Genomic DNA, 19,883 nt, shown 5'->3' with positions numbered 1-19,883 from the left:
ACTTTTTCTCATTTTATTCCCGAATATCTATCGATATCCCAGAAAAATAAGTATATTGTGTTTGCAGTCGCACTAGCTGAGTAACTGAGTTGGAGAACTCGACTATAGCTTTCTCTCTTGTTTTTTCTTTTTTTGATTAATCTTGATTTAATTGAGCCTTGCTGATCATCGGATTATGTTCCTTTAAAAATTAATCACTCGCCACAAAAATTCAACGTAGCACTTTTCATTTGGGCAAATAAGTTATTAAATTCTATGTTGGCAAACATGTGATAGTTCTAAAAATAAATCAATTTAAAAAACTATTAGATTTAAAAAAAAACACACATTACTGATTGAAAATGAAAATTCATGACTCTATTTATGCAAACGAAAAAAACTTGTAATATTTAAAATAGAATTAGCTTATCTAAATGGACAGGTGAGAAAGGAATAATTTCTGGATAAAATTGTTCAGAAAACCAACAAAAACATTCAATTTCACTGGGTTTGGGGTGAATCGATAGTTTTAAAGACTGAAGTCTGGCCGTCAAATTGAGAAAAACTGGAAAAAAATGAAAGATATGCGTAGAAACAAAGCATTCACACGCACATAATTCAATGGGTTCAAACAAAAGCACATTTAATTTTATTTATTATCGCCAGTGATGGGAAATCCTTTTGTATGAGTGTATGTGTTGTTTCCTTCATAGCCACTCTTGCCATTTACCCCGACTTCGACTCAAGAAAATAATTTTGATGTGTTCTGCTATCTAGTGAGCAGGAGAAATGACCCGGGAGATGCATCTGAGGGTAATAAATAAGCCTTGAGATTGAAGAAAGGTTCGGTAAGGAAGAAGGCTCAGAAAAATGTCAACAAATAAAGTGTGTGGTTCCAAATTCAAAGGTCTCTGTCTCTGTGAGACAGACACATTCAGGCAACAAGCGATACACGGTGTATGTTCCTGTATCTCGCGCTTGACTTTATGTCTGTGTGTGTGGAAAACCCAATTTCAACTTTCCAATGATGCGGCGATAAATCACGGATAATCTACTTTTCAGGATCATAATTTTTGTGTGAATTGACAGTCAGGCAGTGACAAAAAGAAAGCCGACTGACAGATTTATGTACACGCACTAACACACGCGCACAGTGCGATAGGGAGGAATATAGAACAGGCTGAAAGGACATCGTCGATAACAGCGATATCAATTTCACATAAAACCCACGCCAGATCCGCTCTAGAGTTACGAATTTACGAAAGTGGATGACAATGACGAGTTTCCTCCATTTTTGGATTTAATTTCAGCTTTCATTGCTTTGTCGTTAGAATGGGCGTAAGATAATTTTTGATATAGGATTTTCTTTATTTCATAACAAAAGTTAATATCAAAACTTTTGTATGTTGCAGATGCTGTCGTCAGAAAATTTCTTTAAGTTACCTTCAAAGGTATTTTTGGATGCTTTACAATATCTTAACATCATAGAAAATTCTACATGGTCATATTTTACTGGGGCGATGGAAGCCTCTAGAGACCATATGGGAATGTAGCGGCCATCTTTAGTTTTCTGGACTATCCATGCGGGTCGCCCAGCACTTCGAATGTGTCGCACGTCCCTGCTCCCTTGTCCGTCTATTTATTGGCGTCATTAAATCATTCTATCAATCCCAGGCACAGAACCCACACACACCCACTGGAAAACCCACCCTCGCCGACCATCATTAGTCATTAATCGTTGGAGTGACTTTAATGGCATTAAATAGTCGCAATTATATTTCAATGCGATCCCTAGGACCAGGACACAAACGGATGTTCTTCGTTTTCAGGGTGACTATAAGTCTTTTCCCAATGGCGTCCACCAGGATTTAGATAATTGCTTTCTTTTTCTTCTTCCTCAGAAGGCCTTTTTATGCCTAAAAAATCGCTAATGATTTAATCAAATAATCGTCTTACTTTGTTCTGGTAAATTGTTCAAAAACAATGAATACAATTTAATCATTAAACCGCACTTTAAATGCTAAAAGGTTGCGATGAGTAGAGGGTATCTGATAGCCGGGGAATTCGACTATAGCATTCCCTCTTGCTTAGTTATTTTGTTAGTAATTATATGCCACCTTTGCCTTATTTTTTGTTGTTTTTGAAATTCGAATGACCAAAGTAATGTTTATAATGCTATAGTTGAGGTTTTTGACTAATAGATACCCCTCACTCAGCTATTTGGAGTGCCAACGAAAAATTTGACCAATATAAATTGGCCAGGCAAGTAATGAAATCAATAAATAAATAGATTTTCTCAAATACTCGTATTTAGGCGTGGCAGTTTTGGGTATTTTGTATGCGTTAGAGTGGGTGTGGCAATCTTAACTTACTAGCTTGTATAGCTTCTGAGGTACGAGTACGAGATACGATATAACCAAAGACACTAGAATAATAATATTCTAGTGTCTTTGATATAACCGTATTAATATATACATAAATTTCTTCGCTTGTGCAAACATTTTCTTCTAAAATGATTCAAATTTAATCGTTCTATATTGCTTAATCGTTTTATATTATTAAAGTTTTTTATGTTGAAAGCATTCATTTGATATTATGCTTATAATTTTATTTAAATCAGTTAAAAAGATACTCGTTTAAATGAGATCCTAGTTTATGGACAGATGTTTTCTTGATCGGCTTCTTGCAGAGTTACGATGCAGATTGTTTAAATAATTTTTTAATAATTTTCCTAATTTTATATATACTTTAATAAGCCTAGCCACATGCCGTTACACCGTCCTATGGCTGTGTTTACGTATGTAACTGAATAAAAGTATATATTTTAAGGCCATGCGAGTGACTGTGTGTAAATGTAACCCCTTTTGGTTAGATTTATGATGGGCGATATTGACATCGCTTTAGGAAATGACAGCAGAAGGAAAGGAGAAAACAGAGAAAAGGAGGCGGGAATCGAAAGCAACTAATCAAGTTTTGACAGTGGAAATCCACCTTGGGAGCCAGCACTGGTGGTGGCGCTGTTTCATCTTAATAAAGTGCCTCCGTATCCAAAAATTAACATACACTGGCTAGTCCGCATCCCTCCCAGAAACGATGGCTCGCAATCCAATATAAAATGAAGAAAAAATTTCAAGTTTTGAATGATTTACGCGAGGGCGAACAGAGCGGGCTCAATCGAAAATAGAGCACTAGAGGAGTACAAAGTTAACCTCGAAACTATAAGCCCTCCTGAGGGGGGGGGGGGGGCTGAAAGATAAGATAGTTGAAAGTAACCGTGACAGCGAATGGAACCCTTGGTGGTGACAAAGACGTAGGTGTCCCGCCTTCGAGCACATGCTGCGCTTTCTTTTACGCAAAATGTGACAAATTTACGAAACAGGACACCCCGCAGGAGTGCTGATGCAACGCTCGAGTCACGAGGACTGGCTAAAAGGGCCAAACGGCCAAAGGGCCAGAAGGAAGACATAAATCACGGGACCCGTCTAATTTGGCAGAACGAAATCGAATACGCCGCATCCGTCAGATACTTTTGCGCAGGCTCGCAGCTGCCGAGCCACTGAGAAATATGAAAATTATGAAAATACATGAGCTGCACGAGAGGGCAGCAAAGAGTGCCCCTATTCTAGATTTACGGCCTTGACAGCCCATCGGGGTACCATTTTAAACGCGATCTCTAATGCACTGGAACGGCGGCCAACCGGCACCGACTTTTATCTTTCTAAGAATGTCCAAAAAGACCATATTAGAAGAATGACAGAGAATTTTCAATATTTTTATGATGTGCATTTCCGTTTTGCAGTTGTCTATTTAAGGTGGCTGGATTTTCTAAATTACCTCACTTAAGATTTATGTGTTTCATCGATTGTGTAAGCCAATATAAATTTTTCGGTTCCTTCGGTTTCTTTTCCTTTGGTGGAAAGTCAATTATCAAATTTATTTTTTTCAGTCCATGAGATTTCGTCTGCGGCTCCTTCTTCTTCGACGGTTCGTTCGTTCCCACATCTAGCGTATGATTTGCTGCATGTTTGTAATTATCATTAGTTATTAGTCATAAATTTTGATTTTTCACCCTGGCCCCTAACAGCTCTGAGACATTCGAACAGCTTTGAATTAGTTTTGTTTTTGGAATTTGGTAATTCGATTAACCAAGTTCTTAATTATATAATATATATAAAACATGTTTATTTTTGTACTGGTTGTATTTTTATCTGTTATCCATTTATTTATATATTTATTATTTATCTATTATCTGTCATCGATACCGATGTTCAAAAGTTTCAGATATTAAATATGGGACGATTATTATTAACATAAATAAAAATGTATACATGAAAAAATTCAGCCTTTTTTATTTACAACGATTTTTTTTACTAATTTGTACCAAAAGTATGGATATCTCAAGGGATACAGAGACTAAGGTAAGTATTAACATCATCAGAACATATTAAATATATTCATCAAAACGTACAAAAAAATATAATATAATTCCTCAACAATGTATTTGCAACAATATTTCAAATTCAAAGATGCTATACCTTTGAACATACTATCGAATTATTATATTTTAACAAATATGCTTTAATTTTGCGTACATCAATACCATAACTAGACTCCATCTACATATATAAAATTAGGCTTTTTATAGCTATTTTTTCGCTAAGCTAGTATATGTTTTTCATATCGAAAAGAAAAAATATTTTAGAATTTTAAATAACGATCTGGACATGTTTTTAAACGGAAAGTCTGTCATTAAATACGTACTAGGAACCATTAGGCCCAGTTTTAAAAATCAAAGTATTTAATTGTTGCGTCACCTTTCGATTAGTGCATCAATCGGACCTCCGACAGCAGATTTTCATTTCTTTTTGTATATATACATATGTACATAGTAGACGTCTTGTCTGGTGTCATTCGTTACTACGCTAACTGCCGTCCACACTTATTGAAGCTTTTTTCAATCGGGCTCTCTCAGTCTTTGTTAGAACAATATCTGTACAAAAACTTTCCCAATTTCTTAATATCTAAAACCCTTTAAATGTTTTAATAATCGAGAAATACACACACTTTGCTGCGGAAGATTTCATTTATTATTGCTTTCATCACAATGAAAAGCAGAAAACTTTTTAATGAAAACCCGCATCGGAGGAAGCCGAGAAAACTTAAGTGGGTTTTTCGCTAGAAAGACATGGGGAATGGCCACACAGACACACAAGCACACTCACACTTTGACGATTCCATCATGGCCGACGACGACTGACGGAGAACGGCTACGAAAATGACGATGAAGAAGCGACAGGCTGTCAGCCAGAGTATCGAAGGACCCAAGAGGCAGAGCAATGGCCACGCAGCATGTTCGAGCTCGTCTCGCTCTCTATCCCTCTCTCTCTGCCGCCTTCCGTCTCCCAGCCTTTCCTTTCGGTCTTCTCCATGGGACTTGGCGGTGAATTTCATCCACCATTCAAACTCGAGTTTTTGGCAAACACTTCCTTCGGGGTTCGAGAAAACGACCCTTATTCCCCCGGTCGTCCGGGTAGTCATAATTCTTTTTTTACTTTCTGACACGTATAAATCACTCAATTGTATAAAATTAAACGCAAAAAGGACGTCGCCGGCACTGCCAAAACCGAAAAAAGGGCGGAGGGCCAAAATGGCAGTCAGTTAAGTCAGGCTCTCAGTTATTTAGGGCTGTTCGCTTTGAATAAAATAATTCCGATTCGTGCGACCGAATAAATCAGTAGATTGGACACAGATATCCTAAAAATAATATCCTGTTCTCTCCTGCTCTTCTTTTTTCATTCAGGCGTTGAATGTCCTTCGTTGCTGCTTTAGATATGGCAGCTTGTATGCACATTTCCTGGCAGTTTGGCTTCAAATCGCAACCGAAATTTTATTGTTATTGTTATTGGGCATCAAGATGAGCACACATCATAATAACAATTTATTCGTCTTACTGATGTTTTTATCCACGACAGAATATTTTTTCGAATCGTGCCAAACCAACTTTTAAATTAATAATATACGCCTCGAGTAAACAAAATAAATTCGATTTCTAAGCCAAACCGCATATATCCCTAACTGATATTATTGAAATCATTCAGTATTATTTCTGAAACCATCAAGCTGCACCAAATTTGCATTAAGATAAAATCAACCAGAAGCAAGGAATTTTTATATTCAAAATAAAACTTGGTTATATAGAAATAAGAAAATTTTACAATTTAAAACAATTATACAATGGGTCACCATTCTGCATAATATAATCGTCGTATTTTGATCAATTCCAACCTGAAATAACATGTAGTCAAGAAACTAGTGAACCACATTATAAATAAAGACAACAAAAGTACATAATATTTTCCATTTATTTTCCGATTTTTTCTATGGCAACGATATCCTTTGCGACTTATATGCCTTTAGAGTAGGAGTGAGAAACAGCTTTTGGCGTATCAATAGAAACTAGCGAGATTATTAGGTATATTTGGAGAAAAGAATAGAGAGTGCTATAGTCCAGTTCCCCGACCATTCAAAACCCATTACTCAGCTAGTGGGAATGCCAAAGCGAAATTTCATAATATTTCTGTGGCAGTTTTGGGCGGTTTGTAGGCGTTAGAGCGGGCGTGTCAACAAGTTTGAGCTGCGTCTATCTTTCTAGAATCTGTATGTTTAATCTCAACCTTCTAGCTTTTATACTTTCTGAGATCTTGACATCCATACGGACGGAAAGACGGACAGGTTCATATACACATATATACTTCATTCATAAATATGTACATACTTTTCAACGAATCTTGTATACCCTTTTACCGTACAAGTAACGGATATATATATATACGTATGTTACGTTTCCACACTTCTAAACAAACAACTTAGATAGTCAATACTCGTATAATAAATTACTCTATCCCATAAGATCATTTCGAGTCTTTCCCAGTCTTCTTTGAGTATTTCTAAGTCTCATAAGTAAGGCATACCATATTTAGTAATTTTAGACATTTTTTGCACTTCCGACTGCTGGGTGGTTGCTGCTTAACAGCCATTCCATCCCATATGGAAAGACTAAATACCGCTATGCCGGGGCCATCACGCGGTATAATAATTTGATTTGTGATCTTTGATAGCGAGCATGAAATATGGAAACGGGGCATGGGCTTTGGGGGAAGGGAATGTCCTTACTGCTGCGCTGGCGTCGTGTCATCGTCATCAGCATTAAAACGAGCGCTGGGTGTTTTCGTTCATTTCCAACTCCAATCTGCAACCACCTCCTGATGTCGCATTTACAACCCTTAGCGCGCATAAATTACTTTTATTACCTGTCAGGGGTATTTGTACTCTCCGCCACTTCGTTCCACCGCTCTCCTCTGGCCCTTGTTTTTTCTCATTTGGTTTTTAGCCATATTTTAATTGCGTATCGTACCATAACTATTTTGCACTTTGTGACAGCAGATTGAAGATATTTATTAATATTAGATGCGACAGACACACACATATTTACCATTGGACAATGTCCTGTCCCAATCCCATTCCCAGTCTGTCTGCCTGTGAACGTTGCCCCAAAAGAGTCGCATAATTCCGGTTCCATTAATTCTATTTTATTGCGTCACAGATTTTTAGATGATTCTGCCGCTGTAAATGCGACTATCTTTCGGTTTCCCCTTTTTGCCATTATTATTTTACTGGCCGTTGTTTTTGCCCGATTCAGTTTTTGTTTTGTTTGCTGCACTTCCATATTTCATGTCATTTAAAGATGTGTAACCAAATTAAGCCATTTTTTCTGGCCGTTTTCACGTACATGGCTCACCCATAACGGCTGGTCGAAGGGCGAATGGGACGGCGTCGCTAGTTGAACTCTTAGTTACAATCATTAATAAAATATCAGGAAATTAAGTTCTTATCCAAAAATTCGTGGCCTCTCGAAAATAATTCGGTTGCCTAATCTGAGAAACTTTAATGTATCCAAGGTGGATATATGATCTGCATGAGATATAGATCCTACACAAGGCCCAGCAAATCCATTTAAACTGGCAGCGGTAAGGAAATGGTCTCCCTTTTATCGCTGATTTAATATAGCTATTAATAAGTCTTTTGTATCATCTCGCTATCGTAAAGTTAACCTTCAGCGAAAAGATGGGGACGGGCAAAGATGCCAGATACAAATGAAAATACTTACACATAAATGGAACTGATTTACCTGCGATCACAGTGACAAGTTAATTTTATCTGGAACTCCCCGGCAGAGGCAGGTTGCAAGTCCCATTGGGATTTTCTGAATCTTCGATGTTTCCTTTCTCTGGCGCACCTCCATCTTCAGCTTCGTCTTCATCTTGTGGGCTCTGCACATGGCGCGGTCTGGGAGGACTTTGATAAATACCATGACAAATTCAAAACTGTCAGACGTCGTTTTTCAAATCGTAATTGCATTATTATCGAAGGCCGACGATGGAGAGGAGAAAGGGACGAAAGAGAGGGTGAGTTGAAGGAGGGAGAATGGAAATGAAATGATGATGGGAACAATTGCCGTATTAATCTCACAAAATGTCGCCCAGAAGAACCTGGTAAGGAAGATGTCGATCCAACATGTGTTTGGCATAGGACTTTCTGAGCCTTCTCTGTTTTCTCTTTTGAATAATTGAAATGTCAGATGTCGGCATGGTAAAACTATGAGGGGAGCTAGACGTGGAGTAAGGGCAAAAAGTCGTTTGAGTGTTCACTCAATGGAGCGGAATGAGGTGAGGTAGAAGTATTTCCTCTACCGTTTATGCAGTACGAAGATAACTTTCAATATTTCCCAAAAATTGACATAAGACAAAAACTGATTTACATTGAACGACAGAATTTGATTTTAAAAAAAATCGAACTAAAAAATCCCTAAATTATCTCACTAACAGGAAAATGGGATATTGTCATAGTCGAGTTACAGTCCCACTAAAAATATTCTTACACAACACTTGCAATTCGAAATTCCTAAATAAAAACCATGGTTTTCGCGCCGCATAACCGAAATAGTCCTCATCTCTTGCGATGTTTCACCCGCGGCTTGGCTGCTTCGAAAGAAAGAGGCAAGATTAATTGCGCGTGGAAACTCCTTATTAAATCATATCGGGCCAGGGACAGCTTGTCACCCCCTCTTAACGATGTTTTGGTATGGTCGAGCTTTCAAGTTTTGACTCTTCTGAAAAATTGTTTCTTCATGTGACTCAATTGTGGAGGGATAGTTGAAAAGGTAGAAAGACAAAATACAGATACTCTAGTTCAGATGCAAATATAGCTACAGCTTCGTACATACATATACATGTTGCAAGTAGCCGAGCTAGATGGTTGCCATTTTGTGTGAGCGAGGTTGCAAGTGGAAATCCTTTTGGCCGAAAGGAGGCAGCAACCGACCTGATTGGTCTTTGCTCTGGCCAGATTCCGTCAGCAGCACAGCAACAGCTTCCAAGAGGCAACAACTTCGGGGCAAACGAAACCGAAAAGTTGCTGAGACGTGAAGTTGACAGCTCAATGCGCTCTAAAAAAAAACTCAACCTCAAGCCCGAGCCCGAACACAGCAGACGGAGAGGGACACCAGCACCCAGTGCGAAAGGGAGAGCAGAAGGTGCATTAACACACATGGACACGAGCATTACTAAGCGAACTGCATAAAGTGCGGGTATCGGAGTTGAAACAATTGAGGACAGTGCTCTAGGTCCACCTGCTGAGTTCAGATGGTTTCCCATACTCTCAGGTGAAAGTTATACATATACATACATTCACATATCCATACACGCAAAGGAGACCCCTCGCTGTATATTAAGATCAATAGAGTTAGTTTGTTTATGATACCGAAATAGCCCAATCGAAATATTTTATTTGATTTCGGGAGTCGCATGAAAACGTAATTTACGTCAAGGCAGGCAAAAATACTGCTACCGGGGTATGTGCATACATATATATAGTAGCTCTTATTAATTTAAAGCCAGTTGTTTCAGCTCAGAAAGCTAAACGAATCGCAAAACGAGTTTTCTTCCCTCCCCTCCAACAAACCACACCCATGCCCTATGCCAATCCAATCGACCGCCTCAAACGCACAAACCGAGCCACCCTCTCCCTACAACATCCCCTTCACAAAGCGTTGAAGAAGAATCCATCAATTTTTATGTTCCTCGGTCGACATTTTTGTCAATTTCATTTTGCTGTGTGCTCTGTGCCTCTTTTTCCGTCTCTCCCCTACCCTCTTTGCACGAGCTCTCTTTAAATGCAAATCGAAGCCCGTGCCTCACACACGCACACACAAAGAGGGTGTGCTTGTGTGCGTTGGTTCAACGATTCCACCCCTTTTCCCATTGTTCTGTCCATCAAGAAGAGCAAAAAGAAGACGAAGAGAAGCAGAAGATGCTGCCATGGCAACAACAACAAAATGCCGTACACTTGAGATAATGCTGCTGTATTGGATAGTTGCTGTTATTATTGCTTCCTATTTCTATTAATGTTGTTTTGCTATAGCTATTCTGATTCGTTCACGCTGTTGTTGTTGCTATAATAAATGTTACTTTTTCTTAACTGTGGTGCACGAAAAGAAACGTCCTATGATATCAACATATGTATTTTTGTGCTTAACTTTGTAGCCCAACAACCGAACCGAATCATATCATTTGTACGTTGTTCACGTGGGTGGGTGGTCACTTTACCATAGAATGAGACATCAACAGATGTACATGTGCACATACGTTTGTATGCATGTATTTAATTTATTCCAAATGTCTTGATAACGGATAAATAGCTATGTATGATACCTAGTAATTTTTTTCGGTGCAGCTATCGTGTCTCCGCTTCGGTTTGGTGACATTTGCGTCGGCTGCTCCCCCTCATCCTGGATCCCTCTGTGCTGCTGATTCGTTGCTGCTACTTCTCGAAAGCGTCGCTACGCCTTCACTCAAATTGTTGCTGTTTCGCTCTCCGTTGCCCGTGCCATTGTTGTTGCCTGGGTCCTTCACTTGCCTTCACTCCACTGGCACCAAGTCCCCTCCTCCACTCGTAGATGCCGACCCGCCCTTTTTTCCAGAGACGTGGCAGTCGGCAGAAGCCCCTAGCTAAGTGGCACCCGATCCCACGCCCACCACTCGCCATGACCTCTGACCCACTGCAACCTTTCCCACCCAAGGCCAGTCTCGTGAGTTGGGTCTTCAAATTTTTGGTTGATGTTTCTTTGCGGCTTAAGACGAAGCCCCAAAATTTCTGTGGCAAGATCGCGATGGGGATAGTTCTAAAAACGAAGTCAAGTTAAAGAAATTGCCAAGTGCATTCCATTTTGAAATAAGCCAAGGATTTGGTGCGGCTTGGTGAAAACTCACGTTAACGATTGCATAACCCTTGCAGTTAAGTCGAGCCATATCCAGAAAATAAAACAATTATTAATGAAAATACAAAGAAAACTAGGCACATAACTAGACCATCAAATGGTGACCCCGAGAGAAAACTTCTGGGTGTCTAGGCTTCTGCTTCGATTTAAATTGCCGATTGCTATTTTTGTCCATTGATCACAAGACTTGATTAATGGAAAAATGTGGCGTTGGTAAAATTGTATTCCATGCATAATAAGCCATTCCGCGGCATCTGGCCGTCAGTATCAGCCGTGTACTGTACTTGCAGCATTAGAGCAGTATAGCTAATTGAGTTGCCGCATAAACCACGCCATGCGTTTGGCTAATTTTCAAACACAATTTTCACTTAACTACACTTAACATAAATTAACTGGAAATCATTTCTTTCAAAATAATTCCGAGTTGCATTCGCGCATGAGACGAGGCGGAGGACGGGGAAGGACATCGCAGCAGGACCAAAGCACTGCAGCCGGGACATACATAAGTGGTAATTGCCATTAACGCGGAATAATTTTTCGAAAAGGCAATAACAGCGACAATTTCCAGCACGCACGCATCGGGCAGCAAAGTGGCCCGCCAGCACCCGCGGCACCCGCGTCAACCGAACTCATGCCCCCACTCCGCCCCCCCCCACCCCCCCCACCCCCCCCCCCCCCCCCCCGCCCGCCCCTCGCATTACCGCATCCCAAGTCCCCAAGCCGGGCAGTTCGATTCGGTCAGGACACAAATTGCAGGACAATCATCAGCGTCGGCGGCATTGAGCGTTGCCCATTAGCTGGCGCAACGCATAAAATGCACTGCAAAGAGGACCAAAAGGATTTGCGGGCGGCGCGCGGGGCTTCGTGGTAGAGATGTAGAGGGGTAGAGGGGTAGAGTGGTAGAGGGGCAGCGGGGTGTCGCAGTTGAAATCCACTCAAATGAATTTGTATTTGTTTTAGGAATAATTTTCACGCCGCGCTTGCTCACACAGAAAGGCAATCAAAAATTGTTGACCCAGGCAAGTGGACGGAAGGAGTCAGGTCCTTTTGCTGGATTTTTATGTGGTAATCAACATCGGATTGTGTCGGATGTTTGGAGTGCTGATATGCGTGTGGTTTCGATGTGGAGAGCCGTGACTGAGGGGTGTTCATCTGCCACCACCCACTGCCAGATCCCGCGACACAGCAGTTTATGTTCCGTCCTGAGGCTTATGCAATTTGGTCGCAATGTTTTTCAACGCCTGTTAATTGGCGGCATCAATTTCGATAGCCAGTCCTTTTTGTAGACGGAAAGTGGAGGCAGCCATTGGGGGTATAGATGAATGGAAGGGTATTAAAGTAAGTTGGAGCCACATGAATTATGCAACGAGCTGGATTATATGCGGGCGATACGCGTGACAACTTTAATAGTTGCATATATGTACATATATACATATAATTGACTTCCACAATGAGTGGAAGCCATAATACAGTGGTAATTCAAATATTAGTAATGGGAAGGGAGGGGTTCTAGAGTAAACGTACTTTTACTAAAAGAACTTGCATTAATTATGCTTTAATTTTGAAAATGAACTTCTGCAGAGAATACCCCAAGAGCTCAAGCGGTTACAGATGAATCAGCTTTATTTTTGTACGTCAAAACAAGGATTAAGCAAAAATGTAATTCAGTTCATAAAGTTTCGGATTGAAAGGCAAGGCTTGCAAGGTCATTGGCCAGTAGATAGGAACATATGTACATAGTACCACAAATGAATGTACATAAATATGTATGTAGTCACGTCGTGTATGTAGTGTATGTGTATGTAGTCACGTCGAGGCAATTGACTAAAGCGTTACTCAGATTATATTTACCTTTTTCCGTAATTGGACGTACTGTTTCACATCATCATACAGTCCACTTGGTGGAACGCCATCTCCAACATCATTTGTGCTTATACGTAGCCATTTAGAACAGTTTTCTTATATTTTTGGGGTTCAGCGAGATCGAAAATGTTTGAATTTACGAGCAGAGATCACTATTGCGCCGTTCTTAGGAAATAACCCAAAAGCAAGATCGGCAGCACAGTAAAACAAAATAGCTCCGAGGAATGAATTATGACAGTTCTAATTGACTGAAATATGGTGCGATGGCTGTTTTCCGTCATCTTGAACTGCTTCGGTCTGTGTGAGTGGCGGGAGGGGTGGAATCTTTTGGATTGAAGTGAGCAAACGAGCATCTTACCAGATACTTTGGTGCACTTTCAGTTCAGTTGCGTTTCAGCTCGAGTTGATTGGATAGATGGGTTTTCTTCTCGTCTTCGTATTTCGGAAAAATCATACCGGGTGGAGGAAAGGCTGCTGGCTCAAGTGGATCTTTTGAAAACAGAACCCAAAAGAGACGGCGACAGGCGGACACTATTTCATTTTCTTTTCCCTCTGCCCGTTTTTGAAGTGCCAGTTTGTGTATCTGAAAGATACGCTTAGCAAGCAGGCGCTCACACAATCAAGGCAAGGAAACGCCAGGCGGTGCTGCTTTTGGGATAAAATGAAAGAAATGGATTTTTGACAGATTTATGACTATCGAGCCGTCTTCAGATTTTGAATTATTGCCATCGAAATAGACGAAAAATTCGTTTTCTCTCGCTTCACTTCGCTGCGGTGTGCCTTCGCTTGGCATTGCTTTCCGTTTTGGAAAACAGCCTCCTGCCGTTCTGAAACAATTCACCGCACACACATTCGGATTGGGTTTTGGCAGCTCTCAGCCGTCGACAGTCCTCGAGCGCAGGACAGGAAGAAAGGATGTCTTGGCCTTCCTTTCGCTTATATTTTTTGATTATTTTTCGTCCTTGTCGTTTTTAGTTCGCTAACATATCTGAGACACTTGAGGCTTCCATACGATTCAGTTGCAGCTGGTTTTTATGATTTCTGCACTAAATGGGGTCGAAACATCCCCGCCGATATGGCCGCGAGATGAAATTTTAACGTCCATAGATAGTCCCTTCATAAGTTATACAATTGATTGAGTTGGGATTACACCTTATGCGGTTCTGTCAGATTTTGCTTTGCATTCCAGGCCCAAATGCCAAACTTTCACCAGTTTCCCAATTTGTAATGAATGTAAATGCCTTTCCCTGGCCAGCTTACTATCTCTCCTGGTTGCGCCAACTATCGGCGATCGAGCGTATCGACAACTCCTTCTGTTCGTGACACTCTCAAAAAACAATTCGCAATGCTTGTTCGGCTCCAGAAACACACAACACAATTTCGTTACAACCGTAACACAAACATCTAATCAAAGAATCCAAATCAAAACGGGATTGATAAGCTTTCGGCTGCAATTCGTACATGCTGGCTGGCAATCGAGAACCGAGAATTAAGTAGCGCTTAGAAATTAACCCGCTGGTCCTTTAGCTCCACGATAAAACAATACCATAAACAAAGCCAATTTCGAGGCGGCCAGAGATCGAACAAAAAATGCAATCGACGCGGAAAGGGGATAATGCCAGCACAGAAGCAGCTACTTTAAACGAACAATCTTATTTTTATCCCGCTAACAAATCTTGCAAGCGAATATTTTACAATTGGTGCCCCCGCCAGCCGGGTCCCACTGTACCGCCACATCCCTTTCACAGTGCGCCCCCGATTCAAAGTAAGCAGACGGAGTTGCGGTTGCAGTTGCAGTTGCAGACCGAATGGTGAGCGCATTTAAGCAACGTTATTGGTAAATCGTGACTGTAGTTCCATGAAACTGATATCGAGCAGCAGCCTTTGCGGCGTTGGCCGCGGCTGCCACGCCCCCAGCGGCCAGTGCGCTTGATGTGGCGCCCCCACATCCCGTTTCAGCAACCTCACATAGCACTCCCTCTCCCCACCACCGCCCAAAAAACCCCCCTACCACTTGTAGCATAGGCCCCTGTTTGTTTGCCTTACAAATTAAATGAAGTGCAAAATGCTCGAACGGACACCAGTGGGGTCCATTACGGTCCTCCATGCCCCCTCTTATGTATGCAATTCGCCCCAAACCCCCAACCCCCCAAGCCCCCAAACCCCGAATCGAATGCACTCCCCTCCCCACCCAAGGGCATCTCTCGCATAAGCGGTACTGCAAGTCAATGCATCGATTGCGCGATCATAACTTGCCGGCTTATAATGTCAATACTTATGGATTATTGTCTTAGCTCGCTGGTTGCCTATGGAATACTTCTCCTAGGCTCGCAGAAGAACTGAGCAATTGTTTATTTTCTAACAGTGGACGGAAGTGGAGTACCTTCACTTTGCAGCTTGCGGTTGTATGTTGGTATATATGTTGTTAATTCCATCTCGTATTAATTCGATTTACAGTTATGCAAGCAGGCCAAAACAAGTTGCATGTGCCTCTACATACAAATGGGGATGGATATCCCAGATCCATGGTGCCCATGCACAGATATGGCTAGAATTCATATTCGATTACGACGATCAGTAAGTCTGCGGCTGAATGTCAGTGGTTGTAGGAGCAGTCGCGGCCCGGATTGGCCTTTTGCCGGTTAAATAAAAATGGCCAAGATCTGTCGCTGCTCGCTTGTCGTCGCCAGTTGACCTGTAGCTGCTTCTGTTGCCAATGTTCCTATCGTCACACACTCTTGCTAGCTGAGTTTCGTTTTTGATCACCGGACCCGGGTGCAGCAGGAATTTCGCTTATTCTCGTAGTCCTCGTCGTCTGCACGGCCCAAGTGGCCCTGATCCCCGACACCCGGCTCCCGGCTCCCGACTCCCAACTCCCAACTCCCGCCTTCGCCTGGTCCGTCCCACTGCCCCGCCCAGCGACTGATTTACGAGCCGAACTGGCAACTACTGCTGCGATGCCAGTACCGATGCCTTGGTCATGAACGTCGGGCAGGTCAGTGCCATTACTTTCTGGCCAATTCGCCATTGTTACAAATGCTAATTTTGATATTTTTGTATTTAAATGAACGGGAGGCAGGCGCTGAGATCAGCAGCTTCAGCATCAGCAGCTGTTTCTGCCACAGCGTGGATAAAACTCTATCTTTTAATATCATAACCTGTATGACGCAGAAGGTTCAAGTGCTGTTGTTCGAATAGCCACTTAAATACAACTCCGCCTAGGGTTTTTAGGGTTTTTCCTGCATTGATATTTTTGTTATTGTACTTTGTGATAATGTCCGCACATTTTCCTGAGATTGTTTGGTGAAATCTTTTGATACTTACATGTATATGCGTATCTATCTATTGACGCCTTTTTAATGCCTTAAAACTTTAATACATTTCGAAACTAAGCGCTTTTTCTTAAATTATCACCCCAGGAAGAGTATCCAGCTTTCATCGATTGAACACCTTGCCAAACGCTTCAGTATATTCTAGTTCATGGGGCAAATGTGGCATTGAATTTCATATCGCAGCTCCAGCCCAATGCTGGGACCCTGGCAGGAGCGATCTCCAAATTGCATTCACAATCGTATGCGTCCTCGTCGCCGGTCCGCTTCTGCAGTCGATTGCTGTGTAATGGATGTTATGTTCTTGGCGGCGATCGCATGACAGGCGCATGTTGCAGCCGCTGGCATCCGCACCATAATGGCCAAGAGTCGCGAGCTGGAAGTAGCCCACCGTGGCCCAATGCAATGCACATTCCCCAAAAGCGTGTAATCAATAAACAACGAGAGCCATCGCCATCGGAGCTTCTCTCTCTGTCGCACTATCTGGGCGTCCGGCTTCTTCGGGATCTTTGGACAGGATGGGATGGCCTGGACCTATGGCATCTCCCATCTGGCCGTGTAACCTATGGGAATGCCGTGGCGATTGCGCTCGATTGTATCTGCTTCGCCTTTGGTTTTATTTTAGTATTCGTGCCCGGATAATGATCCATTGTTTGCATCCTGAACTTGTTTAAAATGCAGCCAGTCCGTGGAACCACGCGAGTATTCACTCCGCTCCATCTTGTTTTTTGGCTGCCTCATCATCGTCAACGCGTCGACCATATCTGGAGCTCCTAGTGGCCGAAATAAGTGCCGAAATACTTGGATTTTACATCAGATCGCTTAAATAAAAGTTATTTCTGTGCGGAAAACATTACCCGTGTCGGGATCTAATGATCCCGTGGATCATAGGAGTATTCCTTCTATGAAATACTATACGATGATCGAACTATTTCAAGAAATCCGATCTTTGTGAAGTATTGATTGTGAAGATCTCACTTAAATTAGTCCCAGTCAAAATCAGCATAAAAGCCTTTGCCTTTGCGGTTTAACATTCTGTGAAATGATCTTTCACGGAAGACCGAAATGTGTTAGGACATGTAGGGATAAGTCATCTCGACCAGAGCTAAAACAATTTTGCAGTTGGGGGCCAATAATTTCAGGAATGGATACAAACTAAATAAATCACTCAGAAGGACAACACCCCCAGGTGCCAGAGGGGATCCACCCCGTATTCGGAATCGGAATCGGAGTCGGATTCGCATTCGCATGTGGGGATCGTGCAATACTTGTTGGCTGTCATGATGGGCAACGTTTTCGGTTAGCCAAGCAAAAGAGGCAGGAGCAAGAGTGAGTCCGGCCTAAATGACCCATTGTGTAGCTGCCTCGCTGGCCCCTGAACAATTGTTCTGCCTGACTGACATGGGGTTGGGATGCTGTCGTTGTTCTGTTGCGATTTGGGAAGAAACAATCGATCGTTGGGTCTGAAAGCGATCCTGTCGCTGCGACAAATATCACGCATGAATATTTAAAAGTATCTTTTTTCCGCATAAAACACAAAGGTTCTTTTAAATTTATGGGCGTCACTGGACCCCGATTTTGTAGAATGAATTGTGTGGTCAGCAGGGCACATTACAATTCCTAGCAAATCAGTTATGAAGGGTCTTCAGGGAAGCGTGCATTCGAGGTCATTTGCTTGAAAGTTCGGCACGTTCGCTGTGATTTACTGCAGATAGGTGTACTGTATATCGATGTCCTATCGGCGACGAAGTCGTTAAACGATTACCTTGCAATCGCTAAAATTGTTTTACTGTCCAAAGCTCTTCCAGTCAATACGTAGGCCCATTTGGCGATACGGATAAGGATTAGCCAGTTATATGTCATTCCACAATTCTTCCTTCTGATAGCGACAATAATGATGTGGATAATAATTGCGCATGCGGATTTACGGCACAGACATGAGTCTTACATCGTAAATCAGTCATCAGCTATCAAATCCTATGATTGATTTACAAATTGTTTTTGATCGTTATTGATCACATTGTGTTCGTCTTTTTTTCATATAGATTAGATTAATATTATTTATAGAACTTAGAAGAAATATTGATAAAAGCTCTATATTAGATCAGGTTAGTTTCACTTCGTCAGCCAATCAGTAAATTTAGTACGAATTTCATTAGGCTGCAGAAAGGCCTTGCGGAAGGTCGTCTTTACATAAAGAACCAGATGCAACTCATAGTTGAACCGCACATCCGATTTTAGTAACCGAAACATGTTCGAATTTTTTTATTTTTTGGATTCTGAGAGTTTTTAGGCTTTCTTTATTTTTTTGAAGCTCGATAGCAAGTAATCACGTCAACCACGTCAAGTCAAGTGAATCCGCACTTGCGCACCCCGTTGAGATCTCCTTTTAATCATTGGCACCGCTTTGTTCTTCCGTATCACTTTGATTTTGAAGTAATCCTAGCATCTTAATCCGAATCAGCCGAGCTTCTGCAAGCTCACCAGCCCCGATCCCGATCGCGTTATAATACACATGGCCAAAGTCGTAGCAAACTATAATTTAAGTGTTCATGCGCATGCGCTGTCAATTCAGCGCAGTCAGGAGCAGCAACATCCAGATCACAACAGCAACAAGTCTTTTTCATGGCAACCACAAAGACCCAAGTCCAGAGAAAGGAAGATCGGGCGGTAGGGAAATTTAAAATTTAATACAACAAATGCGACGGGGGCGATACGAGAGCGATGCAATGGCGCTAAATCAAGCGATGAACACGAAATTGCATAATGACGACACCAGCGGCATTGCTGTGCGGGATCTGGATTTGGGAGTCCCATGGGCCGACTCAAATTATATTGGTAAATTGCTAGCGCACGCTCCAAGCCGATGAACATTTGTTGAGGTCTCGCGGGCTACTTGCAAAATTACCATCTTGCCATCCAAAATTATTGCACTTGCTTGCCGTGATTGGAGCGGCACAGAAGCCGAAAACGTTCATCTCAAGTGCAAATTTGTAGGAGCTCTTGGAAATGTGGCTTGGCTCCTGCAGCTAAGGAGTTACGACCTAGCTGGAGAATCCGCTCGATGTGTCCACATGTGCTTTCATTCAGAAAGGGACCCTGAATGAAAGCTTGGGGTTCTTCGAGACCATTCTACGTATAGATTATTAGACTATGCATTTCGACTTCTGTGTCATAACAACGATCATTTGCCGGCGGCATTTTAAATTTTGCCTTCGTTCGGCCATTCAAACACTGGAGAATTTTCGAAGTTTTTAACACATGGAATAGAGTATGCAATTACTATTGATTTACCAATTAATATGTTGGTGTTCTATAATCCGTAATGAACGCGTTTAAATTAACTAATCCACATTTAAATAGGAAATCATAATATT

This window comes from Drosophila sechellia, chromosome 2L, assembly GCF_004382195.2.
Source record: "Drosophila sechellia strain sech25 chromosome 2L, ASM438219v1, whole genome shotgun sequence".
Classification (NCBI taxonomy): domain Eukaryota; kingdom Metazoa; phylum Arthropoda; class Insecta; order Diptera; family Drosophilidae; genus Drosophila; species Drosophila sechellia.
The sequence above is the reverse complement of the archived record's forward strand: the minus strand, read 5'-3'. Positions refer to the sequence as shown.